Source organism: Emydura macquarii, unplaced genomic scaffold (genome assembly GCF_026122565.2).
Source record: "Emydura macquarii macquarii isolate MOO-44397 ecotype Brisbane River unplaced genomic scaffold, CSIRO-AGI_Emac_v2 contig_1146, whole genome shotgun sequence".
NCBI classification, from domain to species: Eukaryota; Metazoa; Chordata; order Testudines; family Chelidae; genus Emydura; species Emydura macquarii.
In genome coordinates this window covers 1,334,860-1,350,388 of record NW_027131283.1, presented here as the reverse complement: position 1 = coordinate 1,350,388, position 15,529 = coordinate 1,334,860, and the positions used below count along the sequence as shown (strand labels likewise).

At 41.1% G+C, this 15,529-nt stretch overlaps 1 protein-coding gene across 5 annotated transcripts in view; it reads right to left on the bottom strand.

Annotated features, from left to right (window-relative positions):
• Window positions 1–15,529, bottom strand: part of GRIK2 (glutamate ionotropic receptor kainate type subunit 2) — a 614,149-nt gene that overhangs the window by 414,861 nt on the left and 183,759 nt on the right. The window lies entirely within an intron of this gene.

Here is a 15,529-nt window from a genome sequence, read left to right as displayed (position 1 = left end):
TCTTGAGAATAATTAAAGAATTAGAAAACATACCTTATAGTGATACATTCATAGAGCTCGTTCTGTTTAGCTCAACAAAGAGAAGTTTAAGTGGTGACTTAATCATAGCCTGTAAGTACCCACATGGGGAACAAAAATTTGATAATGAGCACTTCCATCTAGCAGAGAAAGGTATAACAAGATGACCAAGTGATTAAGGCAACACACTGCTAATAAGTTGTATACTGCTTGTCTTTGTTACTTTAAAAGGCCACTGTTAAAGTTGCTATGGCTTAATTCAGACCAGCCTTTCAGTTGAAAGGTTTAATTTTGCAAGTGACATAAGATCACACATGCACATTGCACATCTGCTCCAATTGCCTACCAGGTATTTTCTTGTAAGCCAGCGGGGTAATGACATTTACAGATCCGACACTTGAAGGTGTGGATCCAGCATTCTTCCCTGCAAAAGAATGGAACTGACAGGCAGAGAAGTAGAATGCTACCAGGGTCAAATGGACATCCAAATCACTAATCCAAAATGAACCCAGAATTCTTGACTTGTTGATAGCTCACTCTCCAATCCCTTTTTTAGAAGACTAACATTTTTTGGTCCATTTTCAAGGAACATGGGGGTGTGTTTTAAAGATCAGATGTTTTTAAAGCATGTTGAAGTCGCTTCTTGACCTTAATTCTCTACTCTGTTCACACTGCATTTGGACAGAGTGGAGATGAAGAGGGTTGCAGGGAGCCCTGACTTTGAACTGCCTGGTATCAGCACAGAACGAAGCAGCTAGCTGGTGCCAGGGAAGAAATGGGTAAAGTGGAGTTCTGCTCCTCCATGCTTCTCCACTCTGGAATGCCACTCCCCACTCTTCCCGCTCTGGAATGCTCCCTCCCTTCCTTTAGTCTAAGGGGAGGTGGTGGAAAGCAACTATTTTCAAAGGCTTATAACTTGGCCAAATCTGAGCAGATTTTCACAGTGATGGTGTAGGGTGCGCAAGAATATTGTAACGCAAGGATTGCTTAGCATGACAAGGCCAGGCCCTAAAATCCATGAAAGTCTTTATGAGCATTAAGAGGCCCCTTATGGGCCAGGCTTGGAAATATTCTTTAGAGGATAAGAGGAATTACTTTCCCCGGGTCTGGAGAGGCCCCGGTTGGTATCAGCAGCAGATGTCTGACCACAAGGTGCGCCTTGAAGGTCAGCTTCTGCTAAATGCCTAACCGTAAGGCCAGTTTTAGACTAGCTCTAGGGCAGCTTCTGCTAAATAAGCTAATCACATAAACCAGTTAAAGGTTAGCTTCTGCTAGGGGGTACTAACGTCAGCTTATTGGGATGATCCCTAGCCATCTACCAATAGACTAACAGAAAACAAGTGTTAAGGCCCAATCCCTAAGTGGATTGAGATATATGTCATTTATTGCTAGGGAAAGCTCATTGTAGGGCTTAGAGGAAAAAAGGTATATCAGGGACCCCTGGGAGTCCCCCTGTCTAAGGCTCTCCGTGGATCCATCAAGGTACTAGCGGATGCCCCGAGTTGGTCAGCTTCCTGTTGCAACTCGCTTATAGGGTGGAGTATGGGCCTCCCCACCATTGTGCTGGTAAGCACCTGACTGCCTGAATTGTACTCCCAACAGCTAACAGCTTAGCAGCAGCCTAAAATCTGTAACTTAAGTGCTGCGTGAATAAACTGCTGTTTGGTGCACTTCCTTGTCCGACTGTTCCTTCTTGCTACTGACATCTAAAAATACGAACCATCCATTTCGGCCGAGCACAGATGGCAAAGGAATAGTCTTGACATAAAAGCCACCTCCATGCCAAATTTCAAGTTCCTGCTTCAAATATTGGGAGTGCTAGAGATTTTCACAGAAAAGGTCTCAATAATTTTTTAACACGGAAAAAACAAGATGTTTTTCTCTAGCTTCACTGTCTGAAATGGTTGAGCCACACTTGCTGAAAATTTTCCAAAACAAGATCAGCCTGAGACATACACCTAGCATGGAAAATTTTAGCCCAAATGGTTAAAGTCTGGCAAAGTTATAAGCAACTGAAAAAAAGGATCTTCTGACTGGAAGGTTCAGGCACCCCCTAATAATAAGCAATACTACCAGCTCCTCCTGTAAAATATGTCATTATAGATATGTAGGTCTATGACTTAAGTCTGATTTTGTTTGACATTTGTTTTTTGGGGGCAGTTCTTGGTAGCCCTATAGTTTCTGCTAGCCAGAGATGGCTAAAATGACAGTTTGTCTTAATGGTTAAAATCAAAATTACATTCCGCAAAACAATAAAAACCAGCATGAAAAGTCCAAAGGGGGCCATTAGTCAGCCATCAGAAAACAACAATAACTTAGACTGGATTTAAAAATAAATATTTAAGGAGTGAAGGGCTTTATTTTTTACTTGTCAAGCTTGACAGGGTCCTTAACTGAAGGACTGCCCTATGCAGTCCATGCACTTACAGTCATGACCTCTCCACCTTCAGCAACATTGGGGAACTTGGCCATTGTCCATATGGTCCACTGCTGGTCTTAGCTCGTTATCCTGAGCAGCAGCTCTTATCTGCTATTACTCATCAGAACCAGAGGCAGGGATGATCACACTCTGAAGGAGAGCAGTGTACACTATGACTTACACACTACGAACAAGCTATAGTGAAATATAATGTGGGGTGGACCTTCCCCATCTCATATTCTGCTAAACCAAATAAAATATGGCTGTTTTGATAGGTGAAGTGGACACAAATAGAATATTATATTTGAGCTGCAATTACTAAGTGAACCACAGAAACTGAAATTAACTGAGCAGAACAATAATGTAAGTTAGTAATAGCATACTGATCAGGTAGAGAAACATACAGGTGATGGATGATGATGGTGATGAGATTCCTATTAGAATTCCTGTCTACAAAGTGATCAATCAGTACAGTCATCTATTTCAAAGTTAGCACAAATTTTTCTTTGCACAAAAAGACTATCAATTCTACTCCTCATTGGCGTCACCCTGCATTTCTTGCCGTGATGTTTTTTTATGGTTGGAACAGACAAAAAGGAAGGAAGTCATGTTGGAACACAGATATATTTGCTAATGCGTGATTTGGGCACACAACAGCACTTTGCAAGTGCATAGCTGTAATAAATGCTGCCCCAAACCTGGAAAGAGCTGCACTGGTACAGACCAAATCTTTGCAGAATCCCATTGATTAGAATGGGACTTCACACGAGCATAAGTCTTTGCACCCATGAATCTATTTGCATGCTTAGGCCACAAAATTAGAGTATCTCCATTGCTGCCAAATCTGCATTTGTGTCTCCTGCACCATAGCTAGGTCTGCATCTGTTCCTCTCTGTAAATCTTGTTATGTAAATCATGTCAATGAATACTTTTCCAGTAGTGCTTTTTATTTTTTTCTTTGCTTTTAACATAGTCTGGCATTAGCTATAGACTGTTAGAAAGGCAATGAACCATGTAATTAAAAGTTCAATTATGTTTTGTTAAAACCTAAGAAACTTACAAGCAACCAATTATTTTCTTGGAATTTACTTAGCATCTGTTTAACTTTATAGGATATATGCTTGTAACCAAGGGTATACAGAGTACTTTTGCATAAAAGGACAGGGTACTAATTATGGGATCTCAGACAGCACCTTTAATCAGAAATGCACATGAACATTAAATGTGTGAATAACATACATTAATTTTAACACAAACACACTGTAAAATATTTTATCAGTCTAATATTAGCACAGAGAGAATTTATAGCATATAATTTATTCTGTTGTTCATGAATTGTCCATCTGTAGCTTTTAATTTTCTCAAATATAATTTTTATTCAAAAATTGCCAGATTTCGCTGAATAATTCTTGCTTCATAGACTATTTACAAAATGTTCTTTGTACTCAATGTTTGACAGTCAATCTGCATCAGATAGTTTAGTTCAGACAAGCACAATTTTGGTCACTATGCATTACGGTTTGGTTTCTATTTCCTGATTAGATGAGATCACCTGAATCAGATTTCTGGTATAAATATTCTTGTTTACAAGTCCACTATTCATTTTCTTGAACATTCAATTCAATTTAGCTGTTTCCACAAACATTCCAACAAGTAAATTCATTCACTAGAATATTTTCACAGCAAATTAACACAGTCCAAGCTAATTTTTATTTCAGTTAATATTCATAGAGCTAAAGCTGCAAGTACTTATGCACATGATTAACTTTATTACTAGGAATAGAAGTCAGTGGAACTATTCACGATAGTAAAGTTAAGGAAGTGCATAATCATTTGCAACATTTGCACCTTAGTACATTTGCTGAGGTATTTGCAAGAGAAAAAATACCAGAGGAGATGATGTCACTTGGTATTAATTAATTGGCCAGAATTTTCAGATTTATGCACAATCACAAGAAGTAATTAACATATTATTTAAATTAGCTATATATAGAAATGATCATCAATAGGCCCTTTCTTATTGCCACACAGTACACCTCCCAGATGGACCAGCAACAAATTATCTGGGCATCATATATGAGCTTTTTTCTCCCTCATTTCCAACCTACCAGTTTCATAATATTCCACCACTCCCCTCTTTTAGTAGCTTATTTACCTCTCTTTCCCTGAGTCACTGATATCTCTTGGTTCGGTGGCTTGGTAATGTCCTTCAGTATCCTTATTAGTGTATTTGAAAAATTGTTTTGTTTAAACTTTCTATTTGCTCCTGAAGTCTGCATGATATTCTCACACTCATTCTAAAAGTGAACAGTTTCTCTGGATACAATATATCAATTATTTTACAGTTTTGAAATCTTAAATGCCTGTAAATCACCATAAAACAATCCGTAAGCACCTAGAAGCCAACAGAAACAGAATATATTTATAAAGAAAAAAATCATGCCAAAGTTTCCCACTTTTCCTTTAAATATTATTGCAAATGTGGTGGATGAAAGGAATTCAAGTATGCCAGGGGCCCAATTCTGTTTGCACTTAGCTAAATCCATGCTTCTCACCAAAACCCAGTAGCCAGATGCACTGGGATTCCACAGATGAGGTGTGGAAGAAGGAATTCCACTAGGGCATGGAGTTGCAATGGAACCATGGCCACTGCTGCAGCCTGGAGGATTCTACAGCCTTATTCATTCCTACACCCTCTCTCAGTGAGTAGCCAATGCCCATTGGATGTGCACAGCTGATGGATCCAACCCCACCATTGCCTCTCTCCCAGCCCGCCCCAGTAGTGCCTCCATTGGACTTCTTCACATGGATTCCTACCTCTCCAGGTAAAGAAGCCATACTATTTATTCTGTTCCAGAAAGGCTGATATACCATGCCCATCACATGGAATCTGCTGCATCTGGCAGCTTCCATCACCATTGAGCTATAGGCATGATTTTCCCCTTTGATGTCAGTGGGGAGTGTGGCCAATAACTTAAAGCAAAAGAAGTTAAAGCTCTTCATGTATGCATCTGTTAGTAAAATGTTTGACACAGTGACTACGCTGTGCTTGAAAAATTAATTCAATTTGGCTAGAATCTGAGTACTCTCACTGGATGAGACCATAAACAGTGGATAGTGAAAAACCAATGTGGAGAGCTGCCCAAAGGAATACCAGGAGCACGGTTAGGATCAATTGTATTAATTATTTGGGAAAAAAGGGTAAAAGCATGTTAATTACATTTACAGATTATCTCAATTAGGAGATGCTGCCAGCAATAGAGAAGATAGGAAAATAATAGGCAGTCAACAAGAAAAATGCAGGATAGTAATACCTATCTGAGAAAAAAAAATATCCCCAAGCAAAGATGTTTAATTTAAGGAGTTGACGGAGTGACAGGGAAAGCAATAATGCTAAAAGACCTACAGGTGATAGGGGAGAGCACCTCAGATATGAGCTTGCAATGTGATATGACAGCAAATAAAGGGTCAGCGCAGAGGCATCATATCACAGGCCATGGAAGTTACCTTCCCTTTATGGCAGTGGGAAGACGCCACTGGGACTATTTTATACTGTTCTCTTGGACATGTAAAGGTAAAAAATGAAGAAAGGTTAACACACTGGAGAGCTTTCAGAGAAAAGCATTTAAAACAATGATGTGCTTGGAAGGACACAATGATAAAGGTAAAAATATCTATATATCACATGATCACTGCACAGGACACAGAGGATGGGATTTTCAAAAGCACTCAGTGTTGTCCTAGCTCTGCTCCCTTTGAAGCTAATGACAGATTTATACTTGACTTGAATGGAATGGACACATGGTCTAGGGGTTAGCATCACACACAGACCATGAGGCCAAGGGTCGGGAGCCAATTCCCTGGACTCATGCCAGATTGGAATGTCAGGAGATTAGAATCAAGAGACAAGTCAGAGGGAGGGATCAAGAGTCAGTTACCAAAGAGTCAGGATACCAAAAAGAGCAGTTCTGGGTGATGGAACCAGATGGCAGGAACCAGGAGGCAGTTACCAAGCGACAGGCCGAGACAGGATAACAGGATCTCAGGATCAGAAGGCAGAAACAAGCAAATAACTGACCAGCCATCCATGGCAGGATGAGGACCAGCTTTATAGACAACTTCCTGTTTCCTTCCCTGGCTTAAGCAGGAGCTGGCCTGTGACCCATTCAGGATCCTCTCAATCAGAGCATGGGATGGAGCTTGTGTCCCAGTTGTGCTTCAAGGACCTCAGTCCCAGCTGCTGTCTGTGAGCTGCTGCGTGGAGGATTAGAGTGTGATGCCTCCTAGAACCTCTATGGACCCAGGGTCTGACACACTGCCACAGGAGACAATGCCTCCCTGAGTCCCTATCACACAGCTTGAGCACACCCACTACTACACCCCTATCCATGTCAAGCCAGCATGGATCAACCATTTATATAGAGGTACTGTATCAATTCTACAGGTGAGAGAGGAAAGTAGATTTTCCATTCCCACTTAATAATTGGACGTTCTGAGTCGGTAAACAAATGGACAGATCTTCCCAAGCCTTATTCATATGAGCAGTCCTACTGAACAATGGTTTGTACAATCTGGCCCTCAGTTATCAGAGGGTTCCAATCATGAAAGTGATCTTTTTGAAGTGGATACATGTGTAATGGAATCTTATTTGATGTAGGTTCCCAGCAAAGGCATCAGGTGGTAGTGCATTTGGATGATTACAGACCTGGGGCAGATTCACACAAGTGACAGAGGTTAAAGGCTTTGCATCCCATTTCCCAGAAGCCTCTTTCTCATTTTTTCCCGTATTTTCTGTAAATAAATTAAAATCATCCAACAGGGTAGCTAAAGTAGATGAGTGTACCTAAGCACTGCAAGTTCAAGGCTTAACTCTGTGAGATATTTGGCAACTCCTGTAAGGTGCTTAGTACTTTCCCACTCTCGCTGACACAAGAAGTGCTGGGCATCTCAAAGAACAGGGCCATTGGTCCTCCTGATATTTGAATGTCTTTGCTTTTGTGATCCCCCTACACAACCGTGACCTTATTTCAATGGTTTTTTTAAAACTTAATTCTATATTTACTTGGGCTGGATAGGGCTATTTATGCTCCAAATCTGCAGTAATAGTTTGGCATTCTGCTGTCTATGAAAGGATGAGTTCCCCTGTCCCTCAAACCATTCTGTAATTACAGCTGGAGGAGGGTTGTAATTTACCTACAGCTCTCTGTATATTGCCCAGGTGCCCCCTCTGCTTACACCAATCTTTACCCACCTTGAAAATCAGAGAGACATTGATAGAAATGAAAGAAGGTGTCTGTTGTAGCAGCAAAAATGTGGAGTCATCAGGCCTAAGATGGGGGCTATCAAGAAACTAACAAAGGAGTGGAAAAGGAGGGGCAGACCAGCAGCCACAACTGCTCCATCAAAACTGTAGTCTAACAATAAATTTAATCAATCAGAGCTAAGAAATGTAACAACCTTACTCCAGTCCCACCATGTTTCAGTATTTTCAGTTTAAAAAAAAATAAAATAAAACGACTAAATTCAGTAGTGAGCCTACCCAAAGATAACACTTGAGGGGGGGAGGGGGAAGAGAGAATCTACTAGAGTAGCCATGTTCAGTAGCTAGCAAGCAGGTAAATGCTGATAGAGCAATTAAATGCTATTAGTGGAAAAAACACAATAATTAGGTATGAGGTCAGAGATTCTCTGGACTCCTATTCGGCCTGTAGTGCTCTTACTGTATGCAAGGGCACTTGACATTCAATCTGGTGGATATCATTCAGTGGATAATTCTTTACTAAATGACCATAGATTCTCATTTTCCTCATCTAATATTACTGTATTATATGGTGAAAGTTTGAACACTACACTTATCATAAGGCAACTTTATAGTCCAGTGCATTTCCTTATTGTTTTGCCAGATACTTTCGCAGAGTTTTATTCAGGGTTTATTTTCAGGAATTTCTCTGAATAATATCCAATAAAAAATAAACCATATAACTTTAAGATTTTTTTTTGATATTCGCTTTCAGTTTGGATTGAGAAAATATTCATCAAGAAAGAACGAATGTAAAGTCTCCATAAGTGTTTCTCCTCTGTACACACTGCAGTAACTCTGAGAATAAAATGGCTGTTGTCTCTGCACACAGTAACTGTTATTAGAAATGTGAAGTGCAGTACAGAAAAAAAATTATCGTTTTTATAGCTCTGCTCACCACAGAAACCTCTGTCTCTCTCAATCCATTCATTAATTCCTTCAGTTTCTGGACACCAGTAGACATGCGTTATCAGTTATTACAGTGTGTTTTTAAGATTTGTTTACATAACATTTTTATCTGGGTACATTATATAGGGAGCAGAAATAGGCTATGCAAGGCCAGCTCTTTGTGTAAGATGGAACATCTGATATCTCATTGCTTTGGCCAACTGCCACATTATTAATAAAGCATCTTTAGAGTATTCCATATTGATTATACATTAATAGCAATGCTTTATTAAAACTGGAATTCTAAGGTAGGTGTCTGGCGAGGCTTTTTAATCAGTGATGCTTGATGCATTTAGAGAAATAAGCTTCCAACAGAGTGCTCAGAATATAGGATTATTTAATTCCTCATAGTAATAGCAATCTGACATTCTAGACTCAGACAGCTGGTATAATTATAGGCAGCACAGCATCCCTGAAGAAATAAGAACTGTGGTGATTGGATGCTAAACTGAAATACACAGTAGTATAAAGAACCTGCCCAATGACATTCGAGTTTTGGTTCAAAATGTCATCGCTGTTGGGCCCTCAATAGCCAGTGTATGAACAACAGAGCTAATTAAAGAAACAAACAAAAGTGCTAAATTAAACAAACTAATAGTATCGTGATTTTTTTTTCTTTTTGCACCTGGGGAGTCCAACACATCACTGTTATTATGTTGAGCAAGACAAAACAGTCTAATGCACACACACAATTACTGAAATGAGTAGGTGCAGTAGAAGCTTACTACTGGACAATGGATTTCTCCTCTGAAGACTAGGCAGTCACAGATGAATGCAGTTTTCAAGTCAGAACGGAAAGTACACAGCTGCCAGAGATCCTATTCAAATACATTTCAATACAAATGATGAAAACAAAGACTTAAGCGCTTTATTCTCAAAGTAGTAGTAAAAGGACAAAGCAAACACTTTTAAAAGTGTGTGGGGATTTGGTTTATTTATTTATTTTTTTTAACAGGCAGCTCAGCATCCCTGAACTTTTGATGTCACTTACTGTAGAGTGTGTACATTTCTTCGGATGCATACCATAAAATACTAGCTGAAAGATGGTCATGCCCCAAGATGGCTCAGACTTCTGTTTTACACTGATTTGGCACAGAATGGGAAGGAGGCAAACATCCCGCAGTGCTGAAGGAACGGGTCCAAGACTATTTAGAAGGATTGGACATACACAAGTCCATGGGGCCGGATGCAATGCACCCGAGGGTGCTGAGGGAGTTGGCTGAGGTGATTTCAGAGCCATTGGCTATTATCTTTGAAAGCTCGTGGCAACAGGGGGAGGTCCCTGAGGACTGGAAAAAAGCAAATATAGTGCCCATCTTCAAAAAAGGGAGGAAAGAGGATCCAGGGAACTACAGACCGGTCAGCCTCACCTCAATCCCTGGAAAAATCATGGAGCAGGTCCTTAAGGAATCCATTTTAAGGCACTTGGAGGAGAGGAAGGTGATCAGGAACAGTCAACACGGATTCACCAAGGGAAAGTCATGCCTGACCAACCTGATTGCTTTCTATGATGAGGTGACTGGCTCTGTGGATGTAGGGAAGGCGGTGGATGTGATATACCTTGACTTTAGCAAAGCTTTTGATACTGTCTCGCACAGTATTCTTATCAGCAAGTTAAAGAAGTATGGGTTGGATGAATGGACTATAAAATGGATAGAGAACTGGCTAGAGCATAGGGCTCAACGTGTAGTGATCAATGGCTCCATGTCTAGCTGGCAACCGGTCACAAGTGGAGTTCCCCAGGGGTCTGTCCTGGGGCCGGTTTTGTTCAACATCTTCATTAATGATCTGGAGGATGGGGTAGATTGCACCCTCAGCAAGTTTGCGGACGACACTAAGCTGGGGGGAGTGGTAGATACCCTGGAGGGTAGGGATAGGATACAGAGTGACCTAAACAAACTGGAGGATTGGGCCAAAAGAAATCTAATGAGGTTCAACAAGGACAAGTGCAGAGTCCTCCACTTAGGAAGGAAGAATCCCATGCACAGCTATAGACTGGGGACCGACGAGCTGGGCAGCAGCTCTGCAGAAAAGGACCTGGGGGTAACGGTGGATAAAAAGCTGGATATGAGTCAGCAGTGTGCCCTGGTTGTCAAGAAGGCTAATGGAATATTGGGCTGCATTAGGAGGGGCATTGCCAGCAGGTCACGGGAAGTGATTATTCCCCTCTATTCGGCATTGGTGAGGCCGCATTTAGAATACTGTGTCCAGTTTTGGGCCCCCCACTACAAAAAAGATGTGGACAATTTGGAGAGAGTGCAGCGGAGGGCAACCAAAATGATTAGGGGCTGGAGCACAGGACTTATGAGGAGAGGCTGAGGGAACTGGGCTTGTTTAGTCTGCAAAAGAGAAGAGTGAGGGGGGATTTCATAGCAGCTTTTAACTACCTGAAAGGGGGTTCCAGGGAGGATGGGGTTAGGCTGTTCTCGGTGATGGCAGATGACAGAACAAGGAGCAATGGTCTCAAGTTGCAGGGCGGGAGGTCTAGGTTGGACATTAGGAAAAAGTTTTTTACTAGGAGGGTGGTGAAGCACTGGAATGGGTTACCTAGGGAGGTGGTGGAATCTCCATCCTTACAGGTTTTTAAGCTGAGGCTTGACAAAGCCCTGGTTGGGATGATATAGCTGAGGTTAGTCCTGCTTTGAGCAGGGGGTTGGACTAGATGATCTCCTGAGGTCCCTTCCAACTCTATGATTCTATGATTCTATGATTCTATGATTATAGTTAAAAGTGAGGAGGGGGAGGGAGAGGCGAGGCAACGGCTGTCATTTTAGTAATGCTATGTAGGGAAGACAACTGGAATTTTACAAGAGATTTGCAAAGAAAGAACCTTACTCTGAAATAAAACAAAGAGCTCCAAAAGACATTTTTTTTAAAAAAAATCACTTTGAAAGTGGCAGTCATTAGATGGCATATCTCCAGTAGAGGTATATACTTTCACCCACAGTATCAAGTATTTACTCCCCAAGGGTTAAGATACCGACTGAGGAATATCGAACATATTGCTTGAGGAATATATTAGAACACCTGTCTTGTTAAAGTGCCAATCTATTTTCCTGTATAAACCCAGTCTAGTTTCAAATTCAACAAAGAACAAAATAGTAATGAATCTTTTCTCAATCTACCATGGTTGCAGGGAGAGAAACTGCTACATTAATTAAGGAATGAGCATCATACTCCCAAATAGAAATTTCAAAAGAGATGGCTTTGTTCCATGAATTACTCAGGCAGAGGGCTCTGCCAATTTACTCCAGAAGGACATCTAAATGTAACATGATGTAACGTATAAAAATGGATGCAGAATCAATTTTAATTGTTTTCTTCATATTTATTGAGGCAAATATGTTTATATTAAATCTAAAAATATTTGGGAATTAGGAAGAAATCTGGATTCTATCTCTATTCCTGCAATTCTATATTTTCAAAGTTTAGATCTCAAAGTGAAGAAAGTCTATAGGACCACAGATGTGTTGAGCAGCCACTGTTACATAAAAGTGCTGGATGTGTCTGCAGAAACTAAAAGGTCAGACTCCACTTTGGAGAGTAGGGCACAGACTTCAGGCCAGCCAGAGAACAGATTGTGGCCAGCAGCATTTTACAGCAGGCTCTCATTGCTGTGTTATGTAAAGTTTAAATAAATGACCATTTAGTTGCTATATACAAACTCTCCATGCCATAAGAATCACAACACCATAACAGCCCCACCATGCAATGCTCTGGCTATAGCTGGGATGATCCTAAAATATTCAAAGATCAACATCATTCAAAGATCAACATACTTATAGAAGAAACGTGTGAATCTCTGAAGGCAGACCACCAGTTTCTCCAATCTCCATCAACTGCCTACTTCCACCAGGAAACTCCTGCCACTCACTGCCAGAAGTGTCACTGCTTTGGTATCTATTTGACAGAGAGACAGCAAACACAGAGCCCAGCCAGTTCCAAAATACAGCTCTTTGCAGCATGTTCAGAGATCACTCTGTGTGCAGCACAACCTTATCTATCCAGCACTTCACAAAGTCAGCCATTATCAGGTCTCTGAAAGGCATGGCCCACAATACCATCATATCCACAAGGCTCTTGTTATTCTCTTTCATTCCCACCTACTTTCCTTGAAGCTAGAAGAAATTATTTTATTGACACAGCTTCTAGTTCTAGCACTTCTGCATCTGATGGGGTCCCACTAGCCAAGGGACACTATCGCTGAGGGTATGTATCTCATAACCTTAGGGCCAGCTCTGGCTAAGAATCTCAATATGCTGAGTTTTCATTATATTGTATTTAAACTCAATATTAGAACTGAGAAGAATTTATTTTCCCTTTTTTTTTCCCCCCCCCAGAATTTTTGTGTTGAAATGAAAGGAGGGAAATGACTTTTGGGGGTCCTTACTTTTTCCTTTTTTTTAAGCTGTCTTTCACTGGAAAAGAGGGAGGGAGAAACAAACAAAAAACCCAGTCACATTTCAGATTGAAACAAATTTGTTGGGAGGTTTTTGTGTGAATAAAACAAATTTAAAAAGAAAATGAAGTGATAAGGAAATAGTCCACAAAAATGTCCACATGGTTCAAGAACCAATTTTTTTTTATTTAATTAACAAACCAACAAAATTTTGCAATGAAAAAATTTGAATCAGCAGCACTCAATATAGAAAAATTCTAGGTTTTCTTTTACCCCTTGACAGTTTACCAAACACCAAGTGGATCATTCACACTTATGCACCCTAGAGTGGTTGAGCTCCATCAAAGGTGTAAAAATTTGTGTTCGGACGTCACCTGGATTTCATTGTTATGTAATATGGCCCTAATGCCATGGTCTGCCCTGAACTTACTACCTCACAAAGGGCCAGTGAGATGCACTTTTTCACAAGTAACAGACAACTGTTTTCCAGATTCCCTTCAATCCTCCACCTTCAACCAGAGTTGGCAGCTCAGGGGTCTTGTTTCTCCCCACAAATCAGAGCAGGGGATCACTGTCAGGTAGGTGTCTTCTATCTCTCCTTATCAGGAAGTGGAGCAGATTGGGAGGTAAGGAACTTCCTTCCTCTTCCATGCCTGGGGAACTGGGCTTCAGGGATCTGTTACACCTTGCAATGAAGAGCAAGGAGAGGAGGCGGGGGCCAGAGTCACCATGAGGCATTTCCTCTGCTTCTCCAGCATGAAAGCATCAACAAGACTGGAAGGAGGAGAAGTGAGTTCACAGGGCTAGCGGCCACAGCTCAGCTCTTAGTGTAAGGCTAAACTAGTGACGAAGATGACTAGTGAAAATCAACATTTGACTGCCTGTGACAGGGCACTGGGAGCAGCCAGGCTGATTCAGCCCCCTGCACCGGTGCCCTAATTAGAAGGAATGGGAAGAGGCTGAGTAAACCCTGCATGGGATGGGTTAACAAGGAGCAGCTGCTGGGCGTGTTAGGCCATGCTCCATAAAGGTTCCCAGGAAGGAAAGGGGAGGCTGGAGAGGAACTAACAGCCAGCACAGGGAGAAGCTGCTGGAGGAGGGTGCACTTCCCTTGACCTGTGGCTGTTAGGCCAGACTGTGTATATTAGTAGATGGTGGTGGGTTAAGTTTGTAAATAAAAAGCACTGGTGGGAGCCCGGAGCTGATGTCCAGGCATGATTTGTGGGTGCAGAAGATCTGACCAGCAAGGGGTGTTGCGTGAACCTACTACTTTGCCCCTTCACTATTTTATTCTCCTTATAACACAAGGACACAGTTTTTCATATATTCCATCTTACACAATGTTTTGCAAAGGGTTCTGTTTTAAAATATTTGCATTTTCAGTCAGAAACATTAAAATAAAATGCAGCTTCATTAAATTTATTGATTTTGCCAAAAGATCTCTATAAACATTCTGTAGGTTCAAAATTTCATATTATCATCAATCAATAACCAACTAATCAACAACCAACTAGCCCCTCTCCGGATTACCTCTAACTCCATCCCAGCCTTTTTGGTACTGGTGCAGATGCCCCCTTTCTGGGCACAAAGGAGTGAAAACACACACACACCTGTTCTGCCCCTGATCTCCCTCCCCGTCAGGGGCAACACAGGTTAAGTGACACAGAGTTTTGTGTGAGTACTTACGGCACAGTGCTTTTGAACTTTTGAATTCATATTTGCTTATATATATCCCTACAGAGAAAGATGTTCAAGGGAAAAAATTGCTTCTTGTACAAGTTCTCTGTAGAAACAATCCCTTGTTATGTCAACCAGTCTTGTAGACTTGTTCATTATTGATCTGGAAGTATTTATATAGGTCATTTTCCTATGCAATTTATCTTGTGGCCTCAGACTCCTGGTAATGTTTATTGAGAAGGAAAGGCATTAAATATAAGACTTGAAGCTTAATTTCTAAGACAGGGTTTGGGGGATGGACTTCCAGGCAGTTGCTTTGCCACTTTAGCTAACCAGCAGTGATCTCTGCAGTTAGCAACCAAGTTCCAATACATATATTTTAAGAAATAATATGGCTGTGTAGAAAATTAATATGACTAAATGCAAGGAAAAAAATAAGGACCAAATTCATTCTCCTAATATTTATTTGTATTGTGCCAGACATAAGTAGGGGCAGTACAGAGCGTCCACCTTCCCGAGAAGAAACTCATTGAAAGATTTGTCTTAGCGAGCTCTTTAGTGCAATGGGATAAGGAGTTGTGAGATGGCCAAGTAACCCATCTTGGCTCACTCTTCAGGGTGGGAGGGCAGGGCTATTTCTACATCTCCTTACCCCTGCTTTGAGATAAATTGTGCCTATAGTGATCTCCAGACAAACCAGTATTTGTGCTTTTCTGAGACTGTGAGTGGCCTGTTGCAGAGATGCAAGTTCTAGGATCCTGCAGATATA